The 7,111-nt window shown below is 40.3% G+C and overlaps 1 pseudogene; it reads left to right on the top strand.

Moving 5' to 3' along the window:
* The first annotated feature begins 379 nt into the window (after positions 1-379).
* Positions 380-622, top strand: LOC146865785 (small ribosomal subunit protein eS28 pseudogene; annotated as a pseudogene).
* The last annotated feature ends 6,489 nt before the right edge of the window (positions 623-7,111 follow it).

A 7,111-nucleotide genomic window follows, 5' to 3' on the forward strand; every position in this document is an offset into this window, starting at 1 on the left:
TCAGGGTACTGCTTCCACAAAAAATGGTAGCAGAGGATGACTGTGTAAGGGAACCTGCTCTTTCGTAGGGGTTCCCCAAATGATATTTCCTAGATTTTCCAGTCCTCAAAGCCCAGGCCTTCATTCTTCAGAGATTTAAAACTCTGTTGGTGCTGGAGATTCTAGAGAAGTGATTTACTGTGCATTTCTGAATGATCTGGCGTGTAAGTATGAATAGGGTGATCAGATTTGTGTATGGTATATGTATTTGTGATGTATGTTAAAGTATATATATTTGAGGACTATATCTCTGTTTCTGTTGTGAGTTTTTTTTAATATGCTATGATGACAGTGGGCTCAATTGATGGAATGATCACCATTGTGGCCTCCAGCCGCCATCATGGAAGCCAGCCGTGTGCAGCCTATCAAGCTAGCCAGGGTTACCAAAGTCATTGGCAGAACCAGCTCACAGGGCCAGTGCACCCAGGTTCGGGTTGAGTTCATGGATGACAGCAACCGATCAATTATTCATAATGTGAAGGGGCCAGTCCGTGAAGGAGATGTCCTTACGTTACTGGAATCTGAGCGTGAAGCAAGAAGATTACGCTAAAACATTGCATTGATTTCAATGGTCCTACTACCAACTTAGACGTGAAGAAACATCTGATTGATATTCAAAATGCTGAAAGCATTTTTGGGGGAATAAACTTGTTCAGTTTGAAGAGATGTATTGATGTATTATTTATATGTGTAAATCAGTAGCGGTCCGTGGAGGGAGTTACGTGGGGCGGGGCGGGGAAATGTAAACACCGGAATATGGATGAACGGAGGTAAGTACACATTTAAATAAATAAAACGAATTTTGTTGCGCGCGCTGCATCGCATTTTGCGATGCAGCGCGTGCAAAGGAATTTGTTTTATTTATTTAAATGTGTACTTACCTCCGTTCATCCAAATTCCGGTGTTTACATTTCCCCACCCTGCCCCTCCCCCGCCCCGCCTCACCACCCCACCGAACTCCCTCCACGGACCGCTACTGGTGTAAATGCATTTTAAGTTTGCTTTCATTCTAGTGGTTCATTTGGATTGGTTATCGCATTTGGCGAAATCCAAGATCTTGCTATATATTGGTTTAACTTGTCTGTATACGGTGGTGTATAGAGTGAGGCACCACATACACATTGATAGAGATTCTGAACTAACACGTTTTCTTTGTCTAGGTTGCATGTTTAATTTGGGTTGCTGATTTCTTGCTCTTGAATGAACGGGAACAAGCTCACTGATTAAAGTGAATTGCCTCTGGACGGGATTCTACCTAGTGTGAATCGTGGGTTTTGCAAGGCTTTCCATTTTCCAGTCTCAATTTTGAGTTTTGTTCTTGTTTCTAACGTTTCATAGTCAGTGATTGAATTATCTTACTGTGATTTACTGACTTTTCCTTCCTATCGAGGGTAAACAGACATGGGTTTATTTAGTTTATTGGTTTAAAAGAGGCTGTGCTGTTATTGGTTAGTCAGCCAGGGAGCCGCAGTGGTGTTCTTGGGGTGTCACCAGAAAGCTGTGCTCTGATTGGTTAGTTGATGACAAAGCCGTGCTGTGATAAGTTGACCTTTGACAGAGCTGCGCTGTGATTGACTGTTGTGAATTTAAGGCGATTTTCTTTGTTAGTTTTAGGTGGAAATAATGGGGAAAGTCTTGAATAGGCATAAGGTTTCAGTTGGGCATGCTACAGAGGGTCAGAAATCACCTGCAGAGAGAGCACCTCCATTTGAAATGATGAAGGACATTGAGTTTCCTATATGTACCTGGATCTCTGAATGGAATGGATATGCAGCTTCTAACAAATATTTGAGGTTTCCTTTAAAGCTTACTTTTAACACGGGAAAGTAATGGCTTCGTATCACACAAAGGATGTCGAAGAATATCTAGCTCATTACATCATGCTAGATTACTGCAAAGGTCTGGATGATATCATCAGGTGAATGTGGCAATTGCTGACTGGATTGTGATCAGAAAATATGTCAGGAAGAGTTGTCTGGAAGAATGATGGCGGGTCCTTTCCAGATAATATTGATGACAAACACTGCCATAAAGTGTGCTGGTGTGCCACAGTGGATTTACACTCCTCACGTGAAGAAAGTGAAGATGGCAGAAACAGTGAAATAATCAACAAATGAAGCAGATGTGAGTCCACAGAGTCAAGTGCAAAGTCAAGCTTAAGCCAAGTTCAAGTTTGTAGCGTGAATTCAGAGATGGTGAAGTCAAAAAGCAAGATGAAGTGGCGAAGTTTGAGGTTACTGACAAAGAACCTGAAATTGCTGAAGTCGAATTTCATGACAGAGATCAGAGTGAAGAACTGTTGCAGTCTAAAAGACAAAGGCATGGGTGGCAGCAAGAAAAATGTGTGCCGTGACCCAAATAAGGAAAAGTTGCAGTAGAACATCAAAGTTACAAAGTCCAGCAGATGAAAGAAAAAATCCACAGTGAACAAAACAGAATAAAATAATCTTGTTCAGAGTTCAAGTTCATGTTCAAGTTTCAGCCAAAGTTCCTTGGAGAGTAAAGAAACTCTGACAAAGACTGTTGCTGAGCAAGGAAAGGTTGAGGAAGATATTCCAAGGAAAGGAACTTGCAAAAGACACAAGAGAACAAGAAGTATAGCAGAGGAGACAACTAGATTCTGATACTAGTGGAAGTGGATGAACGTGAAGGCTCACTAGTAGCATGGGTCATGGGTAATTCTTTTGGGAACACACATGCCTCGCCAGATGAATCACGTGTTTTCTTTAACTAAAACCCTGCACAACATAACTGATGATGTCAGCTTGCCAGGGGCTTAACACAGGCCTCTGCAGCCCTGCAGTGACTGGGAGAGAGGTTGGAGGGAAACCATTCACATGGGCTACAATCAGTCTAAAACTATGTGTATCTGTGAGGTGTTGGGGGTCATCATATCTCAGGGGGCCTGTCATTTTATCTTATGCAAATGCAATATGCTGTAAAAGAATGAAGGATAATCTGTCGGAGTGAAATGTGACACCTTATTTGTATGTTTGCTTTTTGCTTGCAACAAGTGCCTGCACTTACTTTAATCTTACATTTGAAAAGCTCTGAAAGATATTAGTCACAACCAGGTCTAGTCACAACAGCAGCACTTCTACATAATGCACTGGGAATATTAAATGATTATGATTTATTATGCACAACTTTCTTGGCAACCAGATGAATTGTTTACTTTCTATGATTGACAATCCTTTCAATACTGGCATCTCATTTTCAGAGTAAAGATGCATTGGAGGAGAGAGGAGGGTTTGTTTAAAAATTGGCGAATCCACTGGGAAATGATTCAGTTACTTACTGTGCGCCTTCAATGAAAATTCCTGCAGTATCTTTGAGAACATTTTGTTTTACCCGTTCTGCCCGTGTTACAGGTCCCCCACTGCTATGTGTTTGTCCTGTACAATATGCAATGGTAAGAAAAATATTATTTGAAAGAACCAACAATCCCCACTTCCTTACAATGTGGGGCATCTCTCTTTTGGGATTTCCATAAAATATTTTATAGTAAGTATCTTAGATAAAAAAGAAAGAGCTATAGCAAAACAATTTCATACATGTTTTGCTCTCCCCTCACGCCCCCAGAAAAAGATAGTAAACATGCACCATGCAGAAGTCAAGTAGAATCGACTAATAGTAGACAAATTATATAAATACTTAGCTCTTTTTGATAGAAAAATACTTTTTCAGTTTTACTGATAAAGGTAAGATAATAAGGAAATGACAAAGCCAAACTTGTTAAACTTGATATAAATAAATTATTTTATTTAGTCAGTGCTGCTCCCATGCATACAGGCAGCCACAGAACAGTATTCTGCCGTTCACATGTAACAGGTACAGCAAATACTGCAAGGTGACTTCCATGGCGAGGACGGCACTGTTTAATTTATTTTCAAAAACGAAAACTCAGTTTGGGGTTTTGTTTTTAAAAATAAAAAAAAGTTTTGAAACCTTTTTGTATGGCTACGTCATGTTTGACGGAGTCATACTGCTAAGTTCCAATACATTCTCAGAAACAGCCTTGCCACCTCAACAAAGATGTGACGGCAGACATTTTAGGACTCTGGGACTCAATCCCATGTTTGGATAGAAGTTAAAAAAAAAAAATAGGGGGATAGCATGTCGGCCTAGTGGTCAAAAACTTATTTTATTTTTATGTGATCACAGATCTGTGAAGGATCAGTGGAGGATCCGCCGATCGCGATCCATTTAAAAAAGAAGTGTGACATCTTGCACATTTAAAAATAAGCCTAAGGGTGGACTAGGCCCCGCGGGTTGGCTTTATATTGTTTTGGGGAGGGAGGCATGCAGCCCCATCCTCGCATACTCAGGGACTATGAGGCTCTAGATATTTAGGGGAGGGACTTTTTGACCAAGCTTATAGGCCTGATTTATATATTTTGGTGTGCTGACGCCTTGATAAAGCTGATAGGCAGGCTGTTTTCTATATTTTGGGGTTCTGACCCTTTTACAAAGACAGTATGACTGCCTTACTCAAAATATCTCCCTTTATATTACTACATGACATAGTCAACTATTCATTTGTGCATGGCTGGGGGTTGGGCAACCAACCGGTTAAAACCATAGATATTCACTGAAAAAAACCAAAAGTTAAAGTGATGCCTTTCTTTACACTAAACAAAAAATTGTGGAAATTCACTGAAAAAACTAAGGTTAAACGGACTTTATAGTTAGGTCAAAATGTCAGTTAAAGCATACTGTTTTAAACAAAAAAAGCCACGGAAATTCAACAGTTAAAGTTATCACAAGTGACCATAACTCATGCCCTAACTTAACTATAACCTGCACCCTCACTGTTCACTGCTAATTACAACACATATTCCAACACTCCTGGCATGTTCTATGACATCATTGATAACATCACTACAACACTTGTAATAACATCATTGATGACAGGCACTGGAATACTTTACATGAGCACCAGAAAACATTACACAAGGTCAGGTTTGTTTTATGATACGCATGGGTGATAAAGTGGTTTGCTCAGAATGGAAGGATGTTGATCCAATGCTGGGACTCAAACCTGGCTCCCCAGATCCAAAGATGGCAGCTCTGGCTGTTAGGCCACATCCATATTTCTCAGTCTATGTGTGGAAATCCCACATACGTGGTATGGTTGTGTGTGATCAAGTATAGTGAGCACAGTCTCTGTTTAAAGGGCTTTATTAAGTAAAAAATAAAAGCAGCAGCAAATATTAGAGGGTTCACCCGGAGTCTTGCTTGGGAATACTTGCAAGGATTTGCTTTAAGGCTGGGCTTAGGGAAATTGTTCGGCACCCTTGCACTTGTGCACAAACAGGGCTAATCATTTTAAATATGACTTACATGTTGACCAGGACATTTGTTCCCCCCCTCCAAAAATCAACTTGTGACTCACCCGTGGATCCTGACAGTTCCCAAACCAAGAAGATTAATATGCAGGGTGTAATCAGGGTGGGCACCTTGGGTCTCAGACCCAGCAGTAACTAAAAACTGACCTTTATTCATGTCCCTCACTCTACTGGAAACAAATCTGATAGAGTTTCTTAACAATGACTTCAAAAAGTGTTACTTTATGTCAAGGATTTAGTTTCACATTTCAAATGTTTTACTTAATATTGCATTCTCTTAGAGTTCTGCGATTTCCAACATGTTGTGTTTCTATAATTTTTTCATGCAGCACGAATAGTGCGGACTGTGAACTGAGGTGACTCCTTGAGTTCAAGTTGTTGGTGGGTATATTTATAATGTGCCATGACTGAGTGCTCTGGAGCTGAGGCTGAAGGCAGTACATGTTTCTCACAAAGTCTGTCAGTGGCTCATAAAGGTTTTCAGAACACATGCTCATCTAATCCTCCATGGAGTGCACAGAATAATGGTCATGTGTGCCATTTGTAATTGTTTGAAGAGTTTTAAGGAGGTACATAGATCTAAAAATATTGAGGGGGGAAGTAAATTGCAGTGTTTGGAGGTGAGTGGGTTTGTTGTGTCTTTGAGGGGATATTGCGAAGTGAAGCTGATGCAAGAGACTTTGAAAATAGAGTACTAAAGAAGAAAGAGATGAGGTGTGAGATATGCAGATGGAAGGCTTCAAAAAGATGTGGGGAGAAAATGGGTGCGTCTAATAGAGTGTGAGAGTGATTGAGGTACTCTGAAGACCAGCACAGGTTCCACAGACCTTAGTAATGTTTAATTCATAGTCTCATATTTTCAAGTTTAAAATACTTTCTATTCTAGTTGTTCACAGCAAAATCTTTGTTGTTACTCATTTATCTGATACTGCTAATAAGTATTGACAAAGCCAATAGGCCTGGTTTGTTTTAGGTGTGTGCCCGTTGCTATGTTATATGTTGAGATGCAATAACTGAAAGCTCAGAGAGAGGAACCGATATACTGGTGTTTTGGCACACACTGAAAATAACAGGAATTTAGTTTCACTGATGTAAGCCACATCCTTAATTACGTCATAGGCCAGGCTTCTTGGAAAGGATTCCCTGGTCTGAGGCAATTGTCCTTTTAGAGACCCTCACACTTTTTCATCCCACTTTTTCAAGCCCTGACCATGCAAAAAGTAAACACACTCTAAATTAAATAATAATATATTAAAGCCTCTGCTGAGACCACCACAACAAATCACTCTAAATAAATACCAATCATGTTGAGTAGGTCACTCTCCTTGGCCCTGATAGCCATCCAGCTAGGTGCTCTTTGCCATTTGGTGTGCTGTACTCCTGCCTCACAGTGTATCACTATCAGAACACAGCCATCTCTTGTCAGGAAGAGCATAGGTATTCTGAAGCTTCCCCTCCCACTATCCTGTGAGAAATATGCTAGCAAACAAAGAAAAATAATGAGGGCTGTCTTTTACTCCAAAAGCTTCTTTCAGCATCAACGATATGGGGAAATAAGTGTGAAAAATATGAACTAAAATACAATGAATGACTGGGGACAGGCGACAATAGTGGCAGATCATATAAAATTAGTGAGACAGAAAATATAAATGCAAGGGTGAACAGGAAATAGGTAACACAGAAGTCAGAGTCAGGTGAGGTCTGGCAGAGAGTGGCAAAGCCAC

This window comes from Triturus cristatus, chromosome 2_1 (assembly GCF_964204655.1).
Source record: "Triturus cristatus chromosome 2_1, aTriCri1.1, whole genome shotgun sequence".
In the NCBI taxonomy this organism is placed as follows: Eukaryota; Metazoa; Chordata; class Amphibia; order Caudata; family Salamandridae; genus Triturus; species Triturus cristatus.